This window comes from Lontra canadensis, unplaced genomic scaffold (genome assembly GCF_010015895.1).
Source record: "Lontra canadensis isolate GAN:19392208 unplaced genomic scaffold, GSC_riverotter_1.0 scaffold4, whole genome shotgun sequence".
Classification (NCBI taxonomy): Eukaryota; Metazoa; Chordata; class Mammalia; order Carnivora; family Mustelidae; genus Lontra; species Lontra canadensis.
The window spans coordinates 38,683,034-38,707,439 of NW_022630998.1; the positions used below are offsets into that span (position 1 = coordinate 38,683,034).

The window sequence follows — 24,406 nt, forward strand, 5'->3', positions numbered from 1 at the left end:
TTCGGCGTTACTCGTTGGCTACGCCTTCAGGGCGCGCCCGCAGCGCGGTGCGGGGCGCGAGCGGTTGGGCCTGGCGGGCGGCGGCGAGGCGGGTGGGCGCCTCCGGGAGCGCGGGAGAACTTTAACCCGCCCAGTTCGGAGTTGAGAATTGCTAGCGCCCCTCCCGGGGCTTGAGAAGAGGGAGAGCAGGGAAGGACAGTGAAGGACCCGGTGCCTAACCTTGAGTTTTACGATACATTCACTTAGGGGTTCGAAACATACTAGTTTTGCTCCACAAGTCGCCGCCAGGGCGGCCACCGAACCCCTCCGGCCCCCGTGGAGGCCAGCTAGTGCTACGTTGCGCGGGGTCCGCGTGGACGCGCCACTTGAACCGTGGGGACAATCCGCGTCATCACGAATGTCCTCCTGCTTAGGGCTTTTTTGGAAAGTCTCTCTCGAAGGTCTGAGTGGGGAGACCCGGGCGTAAAGGCCTCCAGCCAGGAGCCAGGGGCTCCCCCACCACCCCTTGTGACCCCATGAGAGCGCTGCGCGGACCAGCGCCCGGAGGTCTGTGAGGACCGCGTGGGAGGCCGCGCCCCGCAGTCTCGGTCTCCCAGCTCGGGTCAGGACCCGCAGCAGTTGTTCTCGTGCCCCACGAGTCGCGGTGAGAAGGGCGCAATGTCAAGATCGTACTTCCAGCCGAGCCGGCGAGCCAGGCCCTGCTCCCGCCTCCCGCTGGGGAGGCGCCGGGCCCAGCCGAGGGCGTGCTTCTCGGGATTCGCGCCGCACGGTCGGCCTGGGGGTTGGGAGAGAGGGCAGCAAACAGGATCTTTCTCCGGATGGGAAGCCCCCTTTCGCTCCAAAGCGGGTCGGGTAAACAGGCCACGCGAAAGTTCCATGGAACTGGAAGCCCGGGGACAGTGCTGGCAGCCTCCTACGCCTACCAAACAGGGTGAGTTACAGTTTTAGAGTAAATCTCAAGTCTAGCGGGTTAGCTGATGAACTCAGCTTCTACTTTTAAGAAGCAAATAAAAATTCAGATGGAAAAGGCTAAAGGAGTCCCCCTCTTTCTCCAAAGAGCTGCGCACACTCGGTCCTTCACACTGCCTGCACTACTACAGCGATGAAACGTTTCTTCTGTGGGTTAGGTTAAAATAAATCTCAACCAAAGCTATAATTGAAAAAAAAAATAGAGATATTTTTGCCACTGCCCTTCTGCACATTATATGTTTGTGGGTGGTATCTATCAGTCTGTACATAGATAGAGGCATATATATATATTTGCTGGAGTGCATACTGTGGGCTTAAATTTGCATTCTAAAACTCAGCAAAATAGTTGTGGATCCCATCACATGTGCTGTGCTTGAGCACGTTGGCCTTCCCAAAGACCAATCAAAACGCTGTTTTCTTTTATTTAGAATCTCCAAAACAGGAACAAACTGTGCTTTTAGATGAGCTACTCTACATGTGAAAAAATGATGTGCATACTTGTATTTACAATGAGATGTTTAAAATTCATTTATTTCTCTAAGCTGACTCAAAGGTATTGGGGGTGGGGTTAGGTTTGTCTTCTTGCAGGGGCCTTTAGGCCAAGTCAGTTCTTGGCTCCTAGAGTAGTACCTGATACTGTAAAACACTACATTTGAACAGATTTACACAGAACAGAAGCTTTACTCTCACCCTTCAAATTCCAGCGGAACAGCTTAAGGGGTTTTCCTGTGTTCCAGATAGCCTGACTGTTTTTCCAGGTTAAATGGTTGAGCCTTAGCCTATGGCAGCTCAACTAAAATCATGACATTATTGTGCACAGAAATGAGATGTGTTATCAGGTATATGTGTGTGTATGTGTGTGTGTGTGTATGTACACATTGTGGAACAAAGACATTTTTAAAGATACAGGTACAATAACCTTGATGAAACAGTGTGTGTGTGTATATATATATATATATATATATGATAAAAACTTGGAAATGAGATTTACATGTAAGAAAGACATGTTTTATGTGTAGTCCTTCACTTGAAACTGTCTTCACACATTTTCCCCCCTAAACAATATTTTTATGAAGGCAAGCAATAGGGAAAGATAGTATCAAGATTATTTTTCCAGACCCCGTCTGAGTGAAACTGATTTCTTCGCACTGAGGCAGGCATGATTTTTCTCTAACTTGAAAATAAGTGACTACTATTGACATTGGTAGAAAAGCCACTCAGAAAACTGCTTTGCCCCTCTGCTAATGAAAAGTATATTGTATTTCAACCAAATGAACCCCAGAATTCTTTAACTGGACTGCCAGGTGTATCACCATTAATAAATAGCATGTAAGTGCTATTTTGGGAGATGGGAAGCTCCTCTGGTAGGTCCTGGGTGTGCAGAGTTAGGCTTATAACAACACAGATACACTTCAGGACACAAACTGTGAGAGAAGATTCAAGTCAAATACATATGTACATTTTGCAAAAGCAGAAGAAATTTGCATTATCAGAGTTAGAACAGAGACTAGACTAAAAATAATGCTCCCTACTGCAACATCCATTCATAACTGGTAAGATCATTTAGAACTTTTCTTCCATATACATTTAGTTGCATGTGTATGAGGTTTGGTGCAACTATGACATGTACCTCCAAAGCACCCAAGAAACCTGAATTAGTTAGGTTACCCCCTAAATCTCTCTTCCCCTACAGGTCTTGCTTATGGAGAATAGTGGAAAGTACAATGTTCTGAGTTAAACAAATATTTAATTTGCTCCATGTCCAAGGCAAATCAGATTTCAGGCCAACATATGGGCTCCAGCTTAGGGCTGGAGACATAGCCCCCAGTTGGGCCGGGGGTGAATGATCCATGTGGTCATTGTTGGAAGTTTTGGCTGGGCTAAAAAGATTCTGGGTCATCTATCTTCCCAAGGAATGGGGAGAGACTTGAGTTCTTCATTCTAGGACCCATCGTGGGTAAAGTTCCCTGAAGCAGGCCCAGAATGGTTGATGCATATTTAGAATTTAGCTTCTTATTTGTCTGACTGAGTTCCTTTAGGGCAGGCACAATGATTTACTGATTTAGGGTTCCCCATTCTTAGCACCGTGCGTGGGACATGGTAAATACTTGATATGGATCAGATAAATCACTTCAATTTTTCAGTTACTGGGAGAGGACCTCTCCTTCATCAGAGTCTTTGGGTCTTTAGGGTCCTCCAGAACATCTATATACATACTCTGCTATCATAGCTATGAGCCGCACGTGACCATGTGTGCTTCGAATGTGGCTCGTCCAATGGAGATGCAGTGTAAGTGTAAAATACATATTGGATATTGAAGACTTAAGATGAAAAAAAAAAAGAATACAAAGTATCTCATTAACAATTGTATTGATTCTATAATGCTATAAAACTTTAGGTATGTTGTGGTAATTAAAATAGAGTTGTGGTAGACTACTTTTAAGATGATTCCCAATAACCTATACATATAATTCCCTCCCCAAGAATGTAAACTGGACTTAATAGGTCAATGCTAACAAATGAAAAATAGCAGGAGTGATAGAATATAACTTCCAAGATGAGATTTCAAAATCTACAAAACACAGCTTCTATCTTGGGTGCTCTTTCTCCCCTATGTTAGCTTGCTCCCTCTCCTCTGTTTAGAGCCCTGTCACCAATAATGCACATGCTGAAGATGCCAAATGGAGATGAGAGGCCCTGGAGGATGAGAAGTCACATGGAGGAGAACTGAGGCACGTCAGCCAACAGCCAGCACCAAAGGCTGGCCATGTGAATAACACCTTTTGGAAACAGATCCTCTGGCCCCAGTCAGTGTAGCCCAGCCAATAGCATGACTGCCAACCAAGGAGTAACCCTAAGCCAGAAATGATCCAGCTAAATCACCCATGCACAGCAACTATAAGATAGTAAATGTCTGTTTCAAGCTAAGTTTGGGAGTAACTTGTTACACAGTATAATCCATACACAGTTATGAAAATTAATTTCAGTTTTTACTTTTTACAGTGTGGCTCCCTGGGTGGCTTATTCGGTTGAGTGTCTGACTCTTGATTTTGGCTCAGGTCACAATCTCAGGGTTGTGAGATCAAGCCTGTGTGGAGCCTTAAGATTCTGTCTCTCAGGGTGCCTGGGTGGCTCAGTGGGTTAAAGCTACTCCCTTCAGCTCAGGTCATGATCCCAGGGTCCTGGGATTGAGCCCCACATCGGGCTTTCTGCTCTGCGGGGAGCCTGCTTCCTCCTCTCTTTCTGTCTGCCTCTCTGCCTACTTGTGATCTCTGTCAAATTAAAAAAAAAAAAAAGATTCTGTCTCTCCTTCTCCCTCTGCCCGCCCCGCCCCCACCACTAGTGCTCTGGTTTTCTCTCTTTCTCTCCCTCCCACTCTTTAAAAAAGCAATGTGACTACCGGAAAATTTTAAATAGCATGTGTGGCTCACATTGTATTTCTTTTGGACAACACTGGTCTCTGTGGCTCAGATGGGAGACAAGTGCTTTATGTTTAATTTAGGACTCTAGGGAGCTGGACTCTAATTTATGATCTAGAAAACCATGAACTATTTAGGTGTAAATCTTACAAAATATGTTAAAATCTATAACCCCTTAGCTAAACCAATTTGTGATATTTCCTTAATAAACGACTGTGGTTTGAGAGTCAAGAGTTACTCTATTTCCAGTTTAGCCCCTACGTAGCTGGAAACTGTATCCAGAGAAACTACTTTAAAGTCCCCTCCAGCTCTAATATTTTGATTCAGCAACTGCTCACTTCAGCATTTTCTTGCTACCAGGGAGCAATGGTGATGCTGGTGATTGCAAGTTCAGCGTTTCTTGTGGTATCCAACCAACATCACCCCTTCCACTCTTCTGAAATAGCAAAGAGTGTGGCAAGTGGATCAGTATAAGTAGACAATCTGAGACAAAGGAGCAGTCTCCAGCACACCCGCTAATTGCTCCCACAGTCCTCTGCGCCCCTCCACAGCCTTTCCTGGAATCCTTACGTCTCTGGTCATTATCACTCCTGACTTGAACAACACAGAAAACTGTGTTTTCATTTAGGAGTTTTGTAGCTAAGCTGGGAGTTGGGAAGAAATGAAAAACTTAGCTTTCTATTTATTTGTATTTGCAGAACCACAGAGAGCCAAGGTGATAATTAGAAAAACATTTTAGAAAACTGTATTTTCTATTGGATTGTATTTTTCTAATACGGTGACAAGTTCTTATAAGTCTTCAATGGCTAAACATATCAATTTTCATCTTTTGACCAGACGGCCACTCATTTGAGTCTCTTGCTCTGACTCTATTGATAATTATGGAATAAGAGCACGTTACAAAATGAACATCATCTTTTGTGCTTTTCTTCTACACTTAAGTAAGAAATTCTCTCCTTCTGTCTTAAAGACACTTTATTTTGACAGCATGATTGCAGATATAATTAATACATAGCACTTCGAAGGGGAATGATTTCCATAGTAACATTTTGACCAAAAGTAGATGGTCTTTTAAAAGGCTATCATTGATGGTTACAGTCACTTAAAGGCGACCCCTGGTGAACGTAGTTGAAAATATTCCAACTTTGGATTTATTGGGTGATTAAGTGAAGGGCAAGGACTGGCTACACAGGCCATCATTCCATAAACACTAGTGGATAGTGGCTGCTCTGAAATTTTGTATCAAAAAGCCAAACAGGTTACTAGTGTATAAATCAGCATTACTTTGGCAGCTGACAGGTATTGTTTTATTATATTTATTTCTATGAGGTCTTTAATTTCCAAATTTTTATAACACTATTTTCATGGATTTTAGATTTTCCTTTGGAGATGAATTTTAATCCTATGAGGGAATGGTAAAGTGATGTCACTGATACCGAGACAATTAAAAATCAGAGCTTTATGTTAAGTGATGATTTCAATTCTAGATTTTGGTTTTCAATTTTCTAAATCTACATAATTTTTTCCTAAAAAATTGTTAATGTTCTTCTAAGTAGACAAAAGAAGAAAATCAGCCATTTCAGATGATACCAAAGCTTTTCCAGGTTTTCAAAATAATGGGATTAGAATCGTGTGTGTGCTATTCTGTTTTCCATAGGCACCGACCCAGACATTGCTTCACAGAACTGAGCAAGTTGGCTTTCAAAACATACTGAACAGATGCTTCTGATAACTTTCTGAAACAAGTAATGAACAGCACAGTATGTTAGAGTGGGCTTATTTAAATGAAGGTCTAAGAAGTGATGGTTCTTGGTTTTTCATTTTTATTCTCATTTTAAAGCCAATTTTCTGTTCTTTAACATTTAATATTAAGCAATATCCATCCAACTCTTGGAGAGCTTGTATTTTTTCACATTTTCAGGCACAACATAAAAAAATTTTTTTTAAATAAAGTAACCCATTACTTTACCAGAGAAATTCTATTACTTTCTTTAGGAAATGATGATTTACATTATAAGGGTTTAGAACCTGGAATTTTATATCTTCCACTCTTAGAAATCAATCAAACCATTTCAGGCCTTTGCCTCCTCTTTAATCCTCCTTCTTCACCCTTTGACCTCCTCATCCACCCACTAGACCATCTCCCATCCTTCCCAAGCCACACACAATCTCGTTATTCTTCATTCTCTCTAACTCTCTCTCTCTGAGCCAGACCCTCTACCTTTGGTGATTGTGCAACTTAAGCAGACCTGTTCCGGTTCCTGAGCCTTAGCCTAATTCAGCCTCTGGTGAATAATCCTGTCCTTCCCCCACCACCCCCAACCACATTCAGCTGCATGATAGGATGCTCTCTTCCTCTCTACCTTGCCAGATGCCAAAGAGGACTCACAAGGAGCTTGCCAGACAGACCCAGCTTTAGCGAAGGAAAGTGCTTACAAAGCAAGGAAAGGAAGAAGCAGTTCTTCTGAGGACTTCAATTAATGTTAAAAAGAAGGAAAAGAGTTGACAAGCAATTTTCAGGGTATGCATGATGCTTCCAGTTGTCTTTCTGAAAGCCTTGCCTTCTGGTGCCCCAATGTCCCCAAGGCACTCCCACATAATTTGCTGTCACTGGCCATGCAAATATTTTTTGAAATCGCAATTCAAACCCAGACTCACAAACAGGTGCCTTTTAGTGCAATCAGGATAAAATACACATGTGGCTATTATTCTCTTGCTTTGAAAAGGTGATGAAGGGCATAAGGGACTATCAGGCGAGGCCATCCCATCCTTGGGTAAATTGCCATGAGCCCCTGTGTTGATCCAGACCCTCCTTTTGTTTGAGATCCAGTATGTGATCCTGCAGATGACTGACAAGGGCAGACTTGTAACAACATTATTTCAGGAGGATAATAACCAACTATCATAAATTCCTTTTTTAATAGTTTATTGCAGGTTGTAGGCTATTAACCATGACTTTATTTTACAACACCAAAGAAAGTAGTAGTTCCTTCTTGCTGCTAGTCTCTAAAACCACTGTAAGACATTATAGTACCCTCAGAGAAAACCTGGCCTTTCATGAAATGAATCATAAATAGCTGAGTTAAGAGAACGACTGTTAAAGAGGAAAAGCGAGGAAGGAAAGAGAAAAAGAAATATCTGTCTGAGATACAAAAGAAATGTTCTGGGAGCTCCTTCCTATACAAATAAAATTGGAACCCAACTTTCATAGCCACGCTTCTAAGTCTTACTTCCCTGGGTGATAAAGGAAACTGAACAAAGAAATCTCTAAAAGCTTTAACCATAACTATGTAGGAAAATGAAAATGAGTTAGGGAGTAGCTCATTCTGAGATTTGAACAAGGAGTGCCCGGTTCCATTTCATTTTGTGTTCTGTTGGGGGTACACCATTTCATGGCTAATTCCTTGCAATGAAAGAGAGACATTACAGTTTTCATTAAAAATCTCATGTTTTCTCAGGATTTTTACATCTTGACTTCAAGGCACGCTGCAAGAAGTCTTCACCACTGTGAGATCTTGTAGTTTCAGACCACACAGCAGTACCTGTGCTGTCAGTGGCCATCATGAAATAGAAAATAACTTTATAGACATTGAATTAGAGGAGATAGTTTATAAGAGCATGTATATCTCTTTTTTTTTTTCCTTTAAAAATCTTTTGGCTTTCTTTGGAAAAATATAGAAGCCCTGAAGTATCTTTTTGAAAAACAATTCTTATGAAACACACACAGAGTTAAAGCCATGCAAGTCAGGTACATATGTGACTAATCATATTTTTGATATATCTCTCTGCCTAATCATTAACTTGAAATGCCATATAAGAATTTGTAATCCACAGTAAATTATTTCACAGAAATAATTTAAGAGGGCTGCTAATGTGAAACACTCTAGTTTCCACCAGCAGTTTGCTGCCAAACGTTGTGGGAAAAAAAAGGAATCCCAGATATAAGTTGACATAAATTATAGTGAATATAAATCTCTAATGATCAAGTGGCAGTAAGAGATTATTGCATTTAGAAAATAGGGAAAAAACACATTATACACCATAAAGTCTTTCCAGGGTCCATTTTACATATTAGGAAACTGGATCTTTAAAAATCCCCTCAAAGCCTTTTAATTTCTTTGTTTAATGCCCTAGACTCAGTGTTGTACTTTTCAAAATATATTGTAATAGTTGAGTTTATTGAGCATAGGAAATAGAGGGGGAAATCATATTTTAATTACCAGAGAGACTGCCTAAGCTCTATTTTTAAAATGTTAGTTAGAAAATTTTAACTTTCAAACTAAAACCTTTCACTTTTTTCAAATGTTCTTCTCATAGTATCCTTTTTGCAGGAAAAAATCAGAATAACTCCAAATGATAATTATCCAAGTAATAGTTATGAGAGGTCCCCCCCACGTTCAGATTCCTAGGTTTTTTGCAAAGCTGGAAACATTTGAGTGGAAATAATGTTCAGATTATAAAAAGCAGCAGCACATGAGTGAAATCAGGCAGAATTGGCCTGACAGGGGGTCAGAAAAAAGAAAACAGCGACATGCAGCCACTCAAATGGCAACATTATTCAGGTAGAAATCCATAATTAGCTGATTTTTTTTGAGTTTAAAGGATTACTATAAAGCACAGAAGGAAAATAGTAAGTCTGGTTGAGAAAATTAATGCCCTTTCCAAATCTTCATCCTTTCCTTCAAGATGTGACTCCAAAGAAAGACAATTACGTCAAAGAAGGTTAGAGGCCTAATTCTGAACACTGCCTTTTAAGCACATTCTAGAGACCTATTAGACATCATGTAAACTGTAGACAGCAGTGTTTCTACCACCCCAATACTAAACATCTGTACACCAGCTTCTTGAGAGCAGAAATGGAGACATATGCATTTAACATATTCCAAGAGTATAGTCACGAGGGAAAATCTACCTTTCACCATATATGGCCATTGTGCAACTCTATCCAAGAACTCAATGCAGATATTTATGTAATATCTCCACTCCTTCTCCCTGAAGGTTGGCAGAGGTTTAAGGAAATTCTTTGGGGAGGCCCCTGCAAAGTCAGTCTTCTAAAATGTGAATGGTGTTGATGGAAAAAGCTGAAGTGCTTTTTTGAGCATGAATTGGACTATCACCACGTGGGTATGTCAGAGAATTTCTTATCAATCTTTCTAAAAATATTAATAGATAGAAAACTTATAGTTGTGATGCTACTAGACATTTCATTTGTGGCAGAGTTTTTTGCTTGCTTTGTTTGCTTTTGGTAAGGTGTGATCTTGGCCCATTTGTTTGGGGAATATCTTACTATGCACTCAGATTCTAGTAATGGAAAAGAAGAGCCACGGGATAAGGTGAACACTGGGTGGCATTTTGTAAGTCAATTTAAGTGGCTTTGGGAAATTGTCCCACATGGCTAGCTTAACACCTTGCTGATTATTAAGGAGAGGAAATACAAATAAAAGTCAGAGCTTCAATAGTGGTATTCCAAAGGAGACAGAGTGTTAGAAAGGACACAAATTTTTTCATAAGTGTAATTTGCTTAATTAAATCAGTATAAAATGAGCATGCTTGAGTACAGGGTATTTAATGAACATAGAGCAGGTGTGATAATGCAGCCATATAACAAACTATGATATTTTACTACAGAACTTTATTAGTTACTTTTAAAAGATTTTATTTATGTATTTATTAAAGATTTTATTTATTTATTTGACAGAGAGATCACAAGTAGGCAGAGAGGCAGGCAGAGAGAGAGGGGGAAGCAGGCTCCCTGCTGAGCAGAGACCCGCTCCCCCAAGTGGGGCTCAGTCCCAGGACCTTGAGACCATGACCTAAGCCGAAGGCAGAGGCTTAACCCACTGAGTCACCCAGGTGCCCCAAGATTTTATTTATTTATTTGACACACACACAGAGAGAACACAAAAAGGCAAAAAGGCAGGCAGAGGGAGAGAAAGAAGCAGACTCCCCTCTGAGCAGGGAGCCCCTTGTGGGGCTCAATCCCAGGACCCTGAGATCATGACCTGAGCCAAAGGCAGATGCTTAACCGACCAGGCCACCCATACACCCCTAGTACAGAACTGTAATGGTACATCAGAAAGGCATGTCAGAAAGACTGGATTCTAATTCTACTTTGCTCTTTACTGGCTTTCTGACTGTGGCTAAGTTCCTCATCAGAAAGAAATGGAGATGATCATACTGTACATCCTTACCTCACAGTTCCTATGAACATCAAATAAGAGAACAAATACAAAATTGCTTTGAAAACTGTTAAACACTCAGAAGCACAAGATACTATTATTACCATATTCTCCACCACCCTGCAATAATAGAATGCCATTTTCATGTCACTGCTAATGGAGGACTCCCACTGGGTTTTCTTTTGAAAAATCAAAAGAAGGCCATTGCCTCCACTGCTGCTCCCTGGAAGGGGCCCTCTGAGCGTGGAGGAAGGGCCCTGCTGGCTCAGTGAGCATCACCTACTGCTTTGGATGGACACTCTGTGTCCAGGGTGCTCTCCAGGAGGAGGGGCAGCATACTTGTGCCCACAGAGAGAGCATGGCTCTGCAAATCGTCTTCTACCTGCCTATTTCCCACATAGGTTAATATCAAAAATCCTCTCAAACTTCCGGCATCAGAATATATGTTCTGATGATAGAGAAGTTTCAAAATGCCATCGCTGCCTGGCCTAATCCCTCTTTATCCAACAGTAGTGCATTTACTGCTTCTCTACTCTGCTCACCCTTCCTGCAAAATATATATAAAATGTGTTCAGTAAATTGTTTCCTAGTAGTGATTTTAACCACAGGGTTCTAGGGGCGGGGTGGGGGAAGGCCTTAAAAATGTTAATTATCTGGAGCATAGAGCTTAACATTCTGGACTCCAAAATGGTATTTAAGCCTATTTAGATTTTCTCCAAATTCTTTAAGGCTAATGCAACTTCTGAATGTATCTAGTAATCTCTAATTATTTGTGGAAATGGTAGATGTGAGAAGACCAGATTAAATCCACAGATAATCCCCAAATCTCATTTTAGCCAACAGTGTGGCTCTTTTCCCACCAAGCCCAGCACTCGAAGGACCATTAAGAAGAGCTGAGTGGAGTTTCAAGCTCCCTATTCTCCTGACCACCCTCTGATGGAGATGTTAATGAATCAGCCAAACTGCTGGAAAAGAAGCCAGGAGAAAGGAAACTGAAAAATCAGGAGCCTGAGCCATGGCCAAGGTAGAAAAGCAGACGCTGAGGACCTGGAAGGCCCTGGAGTCCTAGCATAAAGGAGCAACCCACAGAGCCACACCCTGGGAGCACTGGGCTGCAGTTTCCAGGAATAAGGGCCGTGCTGTTTGGTGGTGCTGCCACACTCAGACTGTGCTGTCTGCCCGGTGTGACCAGCTGTGTGTTCATCCAGGGTGAACAAGACAAAGCTATAATCAGAAGCCTGGTTTCCTGGCTCATAGTAAGAAGGACCAGGCAGTGGACTGATCCAAGTGCTCTCTCCTCACTTGAACAGAATTTGCTAACAGGATGAGGAAAGGAAGAGGAAACAAAGACTGTTTTTAGGACCATTTTGTAAATCCCACTGGCTCGCATTTTACTGGTTTTCCCTCTTGGTGCTTTCTGGTTTTTCTAATACAGTGGCTTATTAAGGTCATAACAGCAATGTCTCACTATCTTTTTGAACCCAGGTGTAGTTTGTTTTTTAAGATTTTATTTGTTTATTAGAGAGAGAGAGAGAAAAAGAGAGAGCAGTAGGAGGCGGAGGGGCAGAGGGAGATGGGTAGGGACAAGCTGACTACTCCCGGTGAGTGCAGAGCCTGAGAAGGGGCTCCATCCCAGGACACTGTAATCTTGACTTCAGCCAAGTCAGCCACTTAACTGCTTAACCCGAATGAACCACCCAGGCACTCCCTAGGTGTAATTTTAATGAACATGAAAGTTGTACATGGTCTATATAAGGGTTATCTGAAATTTCAAAATAAGTATCAGTGAAATAAATCAGTGCAAGTCATTTTAGAATAATTTTTTTCTAGCAGATGAAACATTTTATGAAGCAGTTTAATGTCTACTAGGTAAAACACACACACACACACACACACACACACACACACACACACGCAGTTTGATTTTTGATAGCCTCATCTCCTCCCCCCTTTTCCTGGGCCATTTCCGTTTGTGTTGGGCTCTCTCGCCATAACTTTTGGAGAGTTTTGGTTCAGATGTGTCAGGAATTAAATTTGGAAGCAGGAAGAGGAGAAGTGGAGACGATTTGATGAAGGGAAGAGAGCCCGTTTACTGTAAAGTTTTGGGGTGGGATGATGGAAATCTGTGGAAGTCTGTACTAAGAGATAAAAGACCAGCGTGGAGGAGCTACGGTTGGCCAAAACAGAACAAGGAGGGGTGGCCAATTAGATGTAAAAAGCTGGCTCCTGAATTTCAACTCTCTGAGCCACAGAGCTCAGGATTAGCATAACTGACTCATGTTCAGAATTATGTCCTTTCGGCCCACGCCACCTCCGGGACTCGATATCTTCAACCCGAGAGTAATGCCCAGACATCAGAGGCTGGGAGGGCGGATGTGGACCTTGGCAAAGAAGGGACGCAGGGACCTTCCCCGCGGAGGCTGCCGTGATTGTCCCTGGCTCTCCTCGGCTGCGGGGCCCCTCGGCCCGCACAGTTCTCCCGCTCCCGAGCGTCCCTCGCGCCGGCCGGGCAGCGGCGGGAAGGAGCGGCGCATCCAGAGCCGCCGCGGGGTATAGCCGGGTGTGTAGGCGCCTGGCTGCAGAGGTCTCGCGCCGAGCTCACCGCGAGGGGCGGTTTCCGAGCTCCTCGCTCGCCAGGGTCCCGGCTGCCCGCGCCCCCGCCTCCCCTCATCCGCCCCCCCCTCCCCTCTTCCTCACCCACGCGCCGCTAGCTCCTCGGCCACTGTCCTTAGTCCTTCTTTCCTGCCCCCCTGCGGCCATCAGGGGGAAAGCAGCGCGACCTCTCGGTCGTGGCTGCCAGGGCCGCCAGCGCTGCCACTTCCACAGTGTACCTGGGTCCTGCGTGGATGCGCTGCGCTTGGGTGGGAGGGAAGGGCTGCGCTTCGAGGGGGGACAGGGGTGATGCCGCGCATGGGGCATGGGGCGATGTCCCATGCCGCGCCTGTAGGAAGGATGGCAGGGACACCCTTTCACAAGGCCAGGGCTGGCTGCTTCCTTACAATGACTTGATGAGCCTCTGAAGGGTGGGGACAGTCTGCAGTGTGGACGGAGAAGGAGGAGTGTGAGGGTTTCTCGGCCTGTGGTTTAAGGGCACAGGAGTAACTTGTAGCCAGCACCTTTGCAGATCAGGGCTTAGGTGTTTACTGCATTTGAAGTCCCCCTTTGGCTGTCTGCTGGCCTAGAGGGAGTCACAAATGAGGTCCACGTTCTGGTAATTGGTGGGTGCCCCCGCCTTTCACTTAGCCAGTGCAGCCAGTGAGGTGATGGCTGCCAGAAAAAGTTTCCTATCCAACATTTCTCTCACAAAGACAAATAATAATGATGATGATGATGATGATGATGATGATGATGAGTCTAAACATGGTGAACTTCCTGTCGGGGCTTCCCTTACCCACCCTGGTTCCTCACTTAGGAATAAGACTCGAGTAACAAAGATTAGTTGGAGACCTATTGTCCTTTGTACATCCCAGATTTCTGCTGGTTCAGTGTCCTGTGTCAGGTGAAATTATTCATGAGGCTCTGAACAGAGTTGATACGTCTTACTCCTTCCTCCTAGAAATTCCAAGTGGACTTAAATCACTCCCTGGTTGCTGCAGAAGGTCTGTGTTTTATGGGAGTTCTCTAGTGAGCTTTGAAGTATTTGCTTACCAAGTCTGTTTCTCAGCTTCCAGCTCCTGAATGAATTACCCAGCCCTTCTCTCTGCTGCCACTCCCCCTGCCCCCTCAAGTGTGAACTGTGGAGATGTTCTCTAGACAATAGCTTGGAATGTGAGCTCCGGGACCAATCAGTCAGTTGCCAGTCCTGGGACACCCATTTGCTACATGCTTGACTGAGAGATTTCAAATGTCTAGTGGAACATGCAGGGAATGGGGGCCGTTGGACCTTATTCTGTGCACAGATTTATCCCTTTCTCACAGGATCACTTAACTAGTTTCACCATTTAGTATCTCGAGCCTGTCGCCTTGTCAGGAAAATGGCCGTTAGCATACGCGTACTTTACTCATACTCATACTTTAGAGAGCGCATTAAAAGCCTCATGTTGAAAACATCTTGGAGCTTCTGTGAGGATTGCCACTTGCCAGAGGTTAGTGTTAATTGATGTCAGGCAGGTCTGTTGCAAAGACTGTAAACTTTTATTTATTTTTTGTTTGTATAAGGGCTAAAGAGGGTAAAGAGAAAATGGGCAGCTAAGGCCCTTAGGGGAGCCAGGTGGCATTTTGCATGACCTGCCAAGCTACTTTAAAAAGCACTGTCATCCAGCCTTCTGGGGGATTAGGATGGGACATGGTGCTTATTGTCCCTATGCTTAATGTGCCACTAAAATCACAATTTCTCTCATTCACACAATGTGTTCAAGAGGTAATTAAAGACTTCCCAGGAGGTTCACGAGCAGAGAAGCCCCTGCTGGAGTGGAGATTGGTCACATTCTTATGATTCACCTCACCAGGGGCCTCAGCTGCATAAGGATTCCTTGATTCTCCAGCTGGGCTTTCCCAGGAAAGGGCAAGGACTTTGTGACCCTCTTCTTATTTAGAGTTTTACCAGAACAATATCATCAACAACAACAAAATGTAAAACAAACAAGAAATCAAAATATACGAAAGCATAGACATCTGGCAAGTTTACAAAGCGCAGATTTCTTACCCTAAAATAATTAAAGCCTGTCAGACTTGGCTGATGCTGCCTCTGGCTGGGCTCATAGCTCCGGATTCTTTGTCACCCACATCACTGCTGATTCATCAGAGGAAGGAGTTCCTGCCACTCTGCTCCCTGGTCTTCTTCAGGGACCCCAGCTTGGCTGGACTCCCACTTTTGAGCATTTCCCAGTTCGGAGTTGAGGTTCCTCCCTGCACCTCTTGGCAGTCCCAGGATTTTCCAGAGCGGCATGCAGGGAAGTTTGGGCCCTCACCTGTCACTCTCTACTTCAGGCGGCCAGCCCAGGCAGCAGGCCTGAGACCCACCCATCCAGAAGCCCGCCTACTTTGTATTCACCCCTCCCCTCCCCACCTCTCCCCAGCCAGCCAGCAACGCTGAAAACCACCTGTTTTGTGTTTTGAAAGCCTGGAAACACCCCATCCTCCACCCTTACAGACCTCCCACTGCGTTCCAGTTTCCTGTCCAAACTCCAGATTTAAGTTCTCAACTCAACTGAAGAACATAAGAGCTTGCTGCATATTCAGGCCTTTCCTTCCTGGAGCAGAAATACAAAAAAACACACAGGAGGAGTTGCCAAAGTTTCCCCTCTGGGGGAAGAGTGGTCTTGTAAAGTTCAAGTCCTGGCAGCCAGTTACAGGTCCTCAGACTTGTCAAGGTCATCTCTGCAGGCTACCATGTCACTGATTAGTCCCCTCAAACGTGCTAGAAACCATTTTACAAGCAAAAACTCTGCCTGTGCTATGGCATGTACTATGAAATCACAACCATCAATAAACAGATGCACATAGACACCCAGTGGAAATGATGGAAGCTCCTGACTGGCAGTTTTTGAATGTTCTGGTGATGCTAATTTGTTCAGTGACGTTTTCAGCTTTCTGCCAGCATTTGCTACCAGCTAAGTGGGAGCAGGTGTCAAAGACTGGAGGAAAACTTTTTTTTTTTTTTTTTTTTTTTTTATTTATTTGACAGAGAGAGATCACAAATAGGCAGAGAGAGAGAGAGAGAGAGAGGGAGGAGGAAGCAGGCTCCCCACCCAGGAGAGAGCCCGATGCAGGACTCGATCCCAGGACCCTGAGATCATGACCCGAGCTGAAGGCAGAGGCTTAACCCACTGAACCACCCAGGCAGCCCTGGAGGAAAACTTTTGGAAGGTAAAAAGCTAAAAAGTGACAAAGCTGTCCCCATGTAGTAGGTGAATGGTGGCCATCCAAAAGTTATTTCTTCTTCCCCAGAACCTGTGAATGTGTTGCCTTGCATAGCAAAAGGGACTTTGCAGATGAGATTAAGTTAATGACCTTGAGATGGGGAGATGGCCCTCCATGGACCCAGTGAGATCACAAGTTTCTTTATAAGTAGAAGGGGGAGGTAGGAATGTCAGAGTCAGAGAAGTATTTAAGATACTGAAGTGCTGGCTTTGAAGATGGAGAAAGAGGCCAAAAGAATGCTGAAAGCCCCTAGAAGATGGAAAAGGCAGCCTCCCGAGCCTCCAGAAGAAGTGCAACTCAACCACATGTTGATTTTAGTCCAATGAACCCCGTTTCAGACTTCTGACTTCCAGAACCCTAAGACAATAAATTTGCATTATTTTAAGTCACTAAGTTCATGGTCATTTGTTACAATGACAACAGGAAATCAGTAGTCTCCATTAACTAATTGTTTATGTGACTTGTGAATAGAATCCTCTCTTCTGGATTTGATGGGAACACTCTGGTGCAAGACAAAGAAAAAGACAGCATCTCCATTCATTTGTTTCAAGAGCTGTCAGCCGTCATTAACTTATCACCAACCCTAAGCCAGGTCCTGTGCTTAGTCACTGATAAACTAGCAAGAACTTGTTGTGTACTTGGTATTGTTATGCACTTGGTGAAACTGAGGCTTGGTGTAGTTCCCACACCAGTGCCTCCCGGTGGAGAGAAAGGATACACCTTCTACTTTAGCGAATTCCAAAGTCCTTGTTATCTCCTCCAACCCTTTTTCTGCCCCTCTGAGTCACTGTTCTTCATCCCCAGGCTGTTCTGTCTACAGGAACGCTCACTCTCACACTGTCTGAGAGCCTCCTTTTTCTGCCATTGAAGGTGGCAAGCCGCCATCAATACTGCTGCTTGGAAAGCTCATTTTAGTTGCCAGTATGGTTTGGGTTGAACCTCCAGCCAGTGGCATGATCAGACATTCTTTATGTGCAAACTGGACTTGGCTCTATCAGTTTACGGGATAACGTCCATTTTCAAAGTCCCAGAGTGGGGAGATTGAGTAGATTGAGTAGTCCTCTTTCCTGACATGACCTTGGCCGTGCCACCAGCTTTATAAGCCCCACACATACTCGCAAGGGGTGAGGAGGGCACGAGCGAGTGACCTGGCTGATGGATACTTGGCTTGGGTTCAGTGACTCTCAGTCCTGACTGCATTCAAATCACCTCAGAAACTAGAGAAACCTGTCAATGCCAGGTACTGCCCCAGGCAATTAAACCGTACTGTGTATGGTGGGGCCTGGGCATCAAGGTACAGGTCCGCTCTAACGTGCAGTCAGGACCACTGAAGGATCCCTACCCAGTCGGGTTATATCCCTTGCCAGAGCCTGCTGTCACTGTGAGGATTTCTCTGGGTGCGTCCGCTCTGCCAAGCCGGTAACCATGGTTGGTGTCCAAGCCCGAGGGCGCCTGTCAGGAGAGCAGATAGACCCTCATTCGTAGCACACTGCTTGGCTGTGAAAGCATATTAGGTCTCTGCCTGGGCAGATGCCTTTTAGGGTGACCAGATATCTCCATTTACCCAGGACTTTAGGGGAAATGGGGAGTTCCCAGACATGAGACTTTAAGTCCTAAAAACAGGCAAGTCTCAGGGATTTTGAAAGCGAACTGGAAGTCTGAAGTCCACAGGAGCAAACTCTCATGGTTGGGTGGTATGTTTCGGCATCAGAGGAAGGGTGTGTCTATGTGTGAGTGTGTGCACACGTGCACGTGTGTGGAAGTCTATGTGAATGTCACATGAGTGTGTGTGAGGAACTTGCCCATTATTGTATGTGTGCAAGTATATGCGAACATGTATGTGCATGTAGATGGAAGTATGACTGAGTGTGTATGGACATGTGTTTGAGTGAGAGTGTAGGCATTCTGGGGACAGGGGGCCTCACCAAACTGCAGTCGCCCACTGTAGTGGCTTCTAAAACATCTGAGCATGGGCCAAGGCAGCTGGCCCTGAGTCCTGCCAGAGAGCAGCTCAGAAAAAAATTTGCCCTGAGTGGTTCAGTGAGCTCAGGGGTAGAAATTGTACATTTATTTTGCTCTATGACAGTATAATTAGCTTTTCCTCTTGTGAGGAATGAAAGGGCAGTGTGCTTTCTGACAGCTGTGGGAGCTGCCTTCCTGCCTGGATAAATCTAGTATCCCCCGATATTGCTACACCTGTTTAAACAAGGAACAAAATAGATATTTATTTGAAGTTCAAGAGGCCATGTGAGCCATGGCCTAAATATAGGCCTGGATATAATTATAAAGATACTTAATTCTTTGTTCTGAAAGACTTTTGCAGCCTGCTGCTCTCGCGGAGGCTCTGGCCGTTTCCTTGAACACGTCCTTCTCAGAACAAGTAAAGGCAGAGGTGAGGAAGCCCAGTGGAAGGTAGGGTGCCAGTCTTGGGGAGCAAGGGAGAAATGATTCCCAGACCCTGTTGACCATCAGAACTATCAGGGAAGAGGCTGGGTAGAGATGTCGATCTCTGTGTTCTCTCCTAGACATTCTTTCCTTGGGCTTGGAATGGATGGCAGGAATCTGTATATTTAAAGCTCCCCACATGATTCTGATGATTACCCAAGTTTGGGAACCTCTGACCTAAGGCACTGGGGTGGGGGACTCTTTCCTGTGAGGAATTTCTGAGACTAGGTCAGGAGTACTAATAATTGCCATTTCCTGGACATCCTTCACATGCAGGCATGCATCTTCATTCCCATTTTGCAGATGAGGCAACTGAGTTCTTTCCTTCATTTCTGTGCTGTACGCCAGAGCCTTTCAGGGCAGGAGTTCATTCTGTGCTTTAGGTCATAGGCACTTTGAGACTTTGATGAAAGCTATAATTCTCTTCACAAAGCAAAACTGCACATGCACGAAGATTTTGCCCAGTTTTGGAGGGTTCCGGGGAACCTCCTGTGCTCTTAACCTCTGGTTAAGAATGTCCATCCTATGCAAGCACTCTGGAAAACAGTGTGGAGCTTCCTCAAAAAACTGAAAATAGAGCTATCCTATGACCCAGCGATTGCACTACTGGGTATATATCCTAAAGATACAAACGTGATGCTCTGAAGGGGCACGTGCTCCCGAATGTTTATAGCAGCAATGTCCACAATAGCCAAACTATGGAAAGAACCTAGATGTCCATCAACAGATGAATGGATAAAGAAGTAGTGGTATATATATACAATGGAATACTATGCAGCCATCAAAAGAAATGAAATCTTGCCATTTGCGATGATGTGGATGGAACTAGAGGGTATTATGCTTAGCGAAATAAGTCAATCGGAGAAAGACAACTATCATATGATCTCCCTGATATGAGGAAGTGGAGATGCAATGTGGGGGGTTTGGGGGGTAGGAAAGAAAAAATGAAAGAAGATGGAATTGGGAGGGAGACAAACTATAAAAGACTCAATCTCAAAAAACAGACTGAGGGTTGCTGGGGGAAGGGGGACAGGAGAGGGTGGTGGGGATATGGTCATTGGGGAGGGTATGTGCTATGATGAGTGCTGTGAAATGTGTAAACCTGGCAATTCACAGACCTGTACCCCTGGGGACGAAAATACATTATATGTTTATTAAAAAACAAACAAACAACAACAACAAAAAGAATGTCCATCCTAAAGGACATCCCCTAAGGGGAGTCCACAGATAGGCACAATGAGCTTGATCCTCAGCAGGCTGAGTGAAGGCTTATGGGGCAATGTGGGACTTACGGTATTTCAGGGCACCTGGAGGGAAGCCATGGACCCAAGAACTGAGCATAAAACACAGGCTCTGCTTCCAGTTTAGTTGGAAAGACATGACTGTGTAGAGGTTCAAGGTAATGTATTCCAAGCCCACTCAAGGGGTACCCCTGAGTGCAGGGAGGTGAGACTGTGCACTGTGGCAAGGCTAAAAGATGAGGAGGTGAGACTTTGGGGGAACCTGGTGTGAGCTCGCATGAAGAAGCAGGAAGAAGTCTTAGCAGGGGGAGCTTAGTGATGCTTTTGGGGAGGAGGGGAGAAAGCCATACCAAGGCAGAAACAAAGAAAAACAAGCCATTAAAACAAAACAAAACAAAAAAATGATCTGTGTGCTAAAAAATGACTCTCTTCCCTGCCATCCCCCCCCAAAAAAAAGGAAGGAAGAAAGAGGAGGATAAGAGAAAAAGAGAAAGAAAGGTTCAACAGAGTGATAGCATTTGTGAACATTTAAAAATATGTTACACTGAACAATTTAATTACTTTAACAAAATATAATGCTAGAAAATTATGCCTTACAATTACAGAAAAATATAATTACAGAATAATTACATCATTTACCTAAAACACATTATATGGTTCCCCACAGATAACGTGGCCCAGTAACAGGAGACCTATGGTAGTCACATGGGAACCTGTGTTAGTTTGTCTCTGAGACTCTATGCATAGTCTCGTTTGAAGATTACGGTCGGAAGTCTAAATCTGAAGCTCTTTGTGAAAATGAAGTTTGAGCGAAAGGCACTCCTGCCAGGTAACAGACAATGACACAGTGTGCCTGAGGGTCTGTGCAGGGTAGAGTTGGGGAAATGGGTATGTCTGGATCCATTGGAGAAGGCTCTGACGCCCCACTGTGTTTCCTCCTTTTCCCTGTAGGGGGAGCTGCTGCAATTTTGAGGGAAGGTGGAGTCCCAGTAGGGCAGAGGGAGAGGACTCCGGGTGTGGGAGAAGCTGGAGCCTGGGACACGAGCCAGGCAGCAAGTGCAAAGAGGCAGATGCAGGGAGGAGAGCCCGGACAAGGGCCAGGGAAGGGCAGATTCCAAGAAAGCAGGATCATCTTCCCCTTGGGGCCTGGGGAAGAGAGAGGAGGTAGAGAAGAGCTCTGGTTTTGCCAGAGGGAGACTGGAAAATGATGGCTCCATGGACAGAACCGGAATTCACAGGGCCTGAAATGTGAACACAAGTTCTGGTGGGAGGCAGGGAGGCTCACCCCCCAGGTTATCTCATTGGTGCCTCCCCCCAGTAAGAGTATCCTGATACTTCCTTAAAACACAAATGCTGCCGGCAAGGTCCCCTGCTGGCCTGGCACTGTGTTTCTGAAGGGTGTCCAGATTCTGAGGAGCACTGCTTTTCCAGCTAGGGAGGTCCCTCTGTCCTCTGTGCCCAAAGCATGACACCATAAGGTGAGATTTGGGTTCTTTAAATAGACAAGGCCTTTCAGCAACTGCAGGGCAAAATGCCTTGCAGATATTTGCAGAACATTGTAATGACAATTAAACATATAAAAATGAACAGTAAAAAACAAACCAAGAGTGAATCTGTAGTTACGTGGAGGCAAAAATAGATGTGCAGGCCCAGAGGGGCTTCTACTCTTTGCTAGTAGCAGGGATTAACAGTGAAATATACTTAAGAGAAAGGAGAAGTATGGGGTCAGCTACCTATTTCCCACAGTGGTTCAGTTCCGTACAGGGAACTATGAGTTTCAGAAATGCACATTGCTACTGTCTGGGATAGTGAAATGATTTCTTAGACAAAGTAGTTTGCCGCTTCTGAATGCAATTTCTTTGCATAACAATGAGCTTACTGAACCCACCCAGAAATCATTACAAGATTTTTTTTAGCCCATTTTTAAAAATGATTGGAAACATGTGAAGAATCTGATTTCCCGTGTTTAGACAAAGCTACATATGACCCCTTTTACAGAATAATTGCAACATAAAGATACATTTAGCTCTATTCTCATTTGAAAGAACTCCTTGCAGGGACGTGTGACTAGTTCTAGACACTAAAATGTGAAATGTCTCCCCTCACCAGATACTGAATCTGCTGATCTTATGATCTTGGACTTCCTGGCTTTCAGGCTGTAAGAAACAAATGTTTGTTGCTGGTAACCCACCAAGTTTAAGGTAATTTTGTTATAGCAGCCAAAACGGACTCAGACAATGGATGTTTGTGTCGTTTCTAGTTTCCAGGGCTGTGGCTGACACCCTTTCAGTATCTCTTTGTGCTCATGCATGAGAGATTCTTCAGAGTACATAACAAGAAGTGGAATTACTGGGTCACAGAGAATATCGATTTTCAGAACTGCTTGGTATTGCCAAATGATTCTTAAAGAGGCTGCATAAGGTTATACTGAAGGCAGCTATTTTTAGAGCTTACATTTTACACTCATATCTTTGCCCTGGGTCCTCACGTAGACAATGTCATGCACTCACCTTTAGAAATCTTCTAAACTAACCACTCTTATCCTACATAGTTGTGTGTTATGACACTTTAAAGATTTTTTAGAAAGACCTATTCATTGCAGAAAATTAAGACGGCTCATAAAAGTATCAACAACAAGGTAATAATCACCTGATATCCTAGCACTCATAGAAAACCACTATTGCCATTTTGATGAATATCTTTCCAAACATTTCTGGTGCAAATGGATATGTGTGCAGAGTTGCATAAATGGAATCCAGCAGGCTAGTTTATTCCCTGCCTTTTCATTCAGCAGTCAGTTATGAACACCTTGAGATAGTTGTCCAAATCTGCAAAACTCCTTGATTTCTTCTGGCTTGGAGTGGTTTTGAAGTTAGAAGATGAGGGGAGGGGAAGGGAGGAGAGAGGGCTAATAGTGGCAAAGGGCTTGGTGCATGTTCCTTCTGATTTCCTCATCAACCATCCCGGGAGGCAGGTACTACCACCCAGCCTACAGATGGGGGAATTAAGGTCATAGCAACAGAAGCAACAGACTCAGAATTCAACAAGTTCTCCCCCCTCATCGCAGTGCATCTACTCTACCTGCTCACCCCTCCTCCTCTCCCACGGGGCTTCCTCAGTCCCTTACAGATGCAAAGGGTGAAAGGCACCAGAAGACCCAGAAGATGGGAGGCCCACGTCTCACCAAAACCTTGGTGAAGCCCACAGGGGTGAGAATACAAAAAGCTTCCCTCACTGAGGTACACATCTGCTTTCCCTCTTCTCACCTCAGACAAGATGGCAGCAGTATATTCCTGAAGGCCCTCTGAGGGGCATTAATCTGGAAACATCTCAGAGGAGAGGGCAAAGGGCCATGCCTTGACTGGGTGGAAGCAGCCAGATCCTGAGAAAGGGTTCGAACCAATCCCAGACTTGCAAGGGGTAGGAGGGTCAAGGAACACAGGAAGGCAGAGATCAGGGTAGCTAGTGGTTGCCAAGTCTGTGGTAAGTCCCTCTCTGAGCTGCCAGGCATGCCTGGAAGACCTATGGTGAGGAGCTGGGGTCAGCCGTGGCTTCATGTAGCCGAAGGAGCAACAGTAAAGAGGGAAACCACTGGGGCCCAAGGACATGGCCTCCCTTCCCACCCCTGCCATTGGGTAGCACCACATAAGCCCACATTTCTAGTAGGCTCCCAGGATTGGGGGAGGGAACACCCTAATCTTTTGGATGCTAAATTTTGTTTGGGAGAAATAAGGAAAGTGTCATTCCTTGAATTGGCTATTGTGGCCTCAAATGCCGGGCTGATGATACCGGTATGCAACCCATACAGTCACCCAGAGCCTTGCTCTTGGTTTAATGCTCTGCCATCACCATCTTGAAACTCTTGGTAAATTTTTGAAGAAGGAGCCCCACACTTCCATTTTGCCGTCATGCAAATTACATAGCGGGTCCTGTGAAAATGCATGTCTGCTGTATGCCCATAGGGCAGACATTCCAAAAGTTTCCCATATTTAGGAGAAATCCTCACTGAGAACAGGAGCAGTTATGAGAATGCTAACTACTGACCAAAGCTACTGTGGGGTTGCGTAGATACATCTCTCCCATGAAAAGAGGGTTAAATATAAACAATATGTGTCATGATGACACTAAATATGAAAACCATGGTGGTACACAGAAAGGGGTAGCCACGATGAAAGCAAAGCTGCTGGGGGTGGAAGCGGGGAGGGGTGTTTTCTGGTGGGTTTTGGTGTTGAAGGCTCAAAAGTGCCAGTGAGCCTTGACATATGTGTCTCCAGAGCCCCAGCCTGCTCCC

At 44.6% G+C, this 24,406-nt stretch overlaps 1 long non-coding RNA gene across 1 annotated transcript; it reads left to right on the top strand.

The window, feature by feature from the left end:
• Window positions 1-3,617: 3,617 nt before the first annotated feature.
• LOC116861791 lies at window positions 3,618-22,642 on the top strand. Its single transcript, XR_004381540.1, has 5 exons — window positions 3,618-3,738; window positions 6,760-6,909; window positions 9,387-9,512; window positions 20,783-20,944; window positions 22,225-22,642. It is a non-coding gene; the product is annotated as an uncharacterized LOC116861791 (long non-coding RNA).
• The last annotated feature ends 1,764 nt before the right edge of the window (window positions 22,643-24,406 follow it).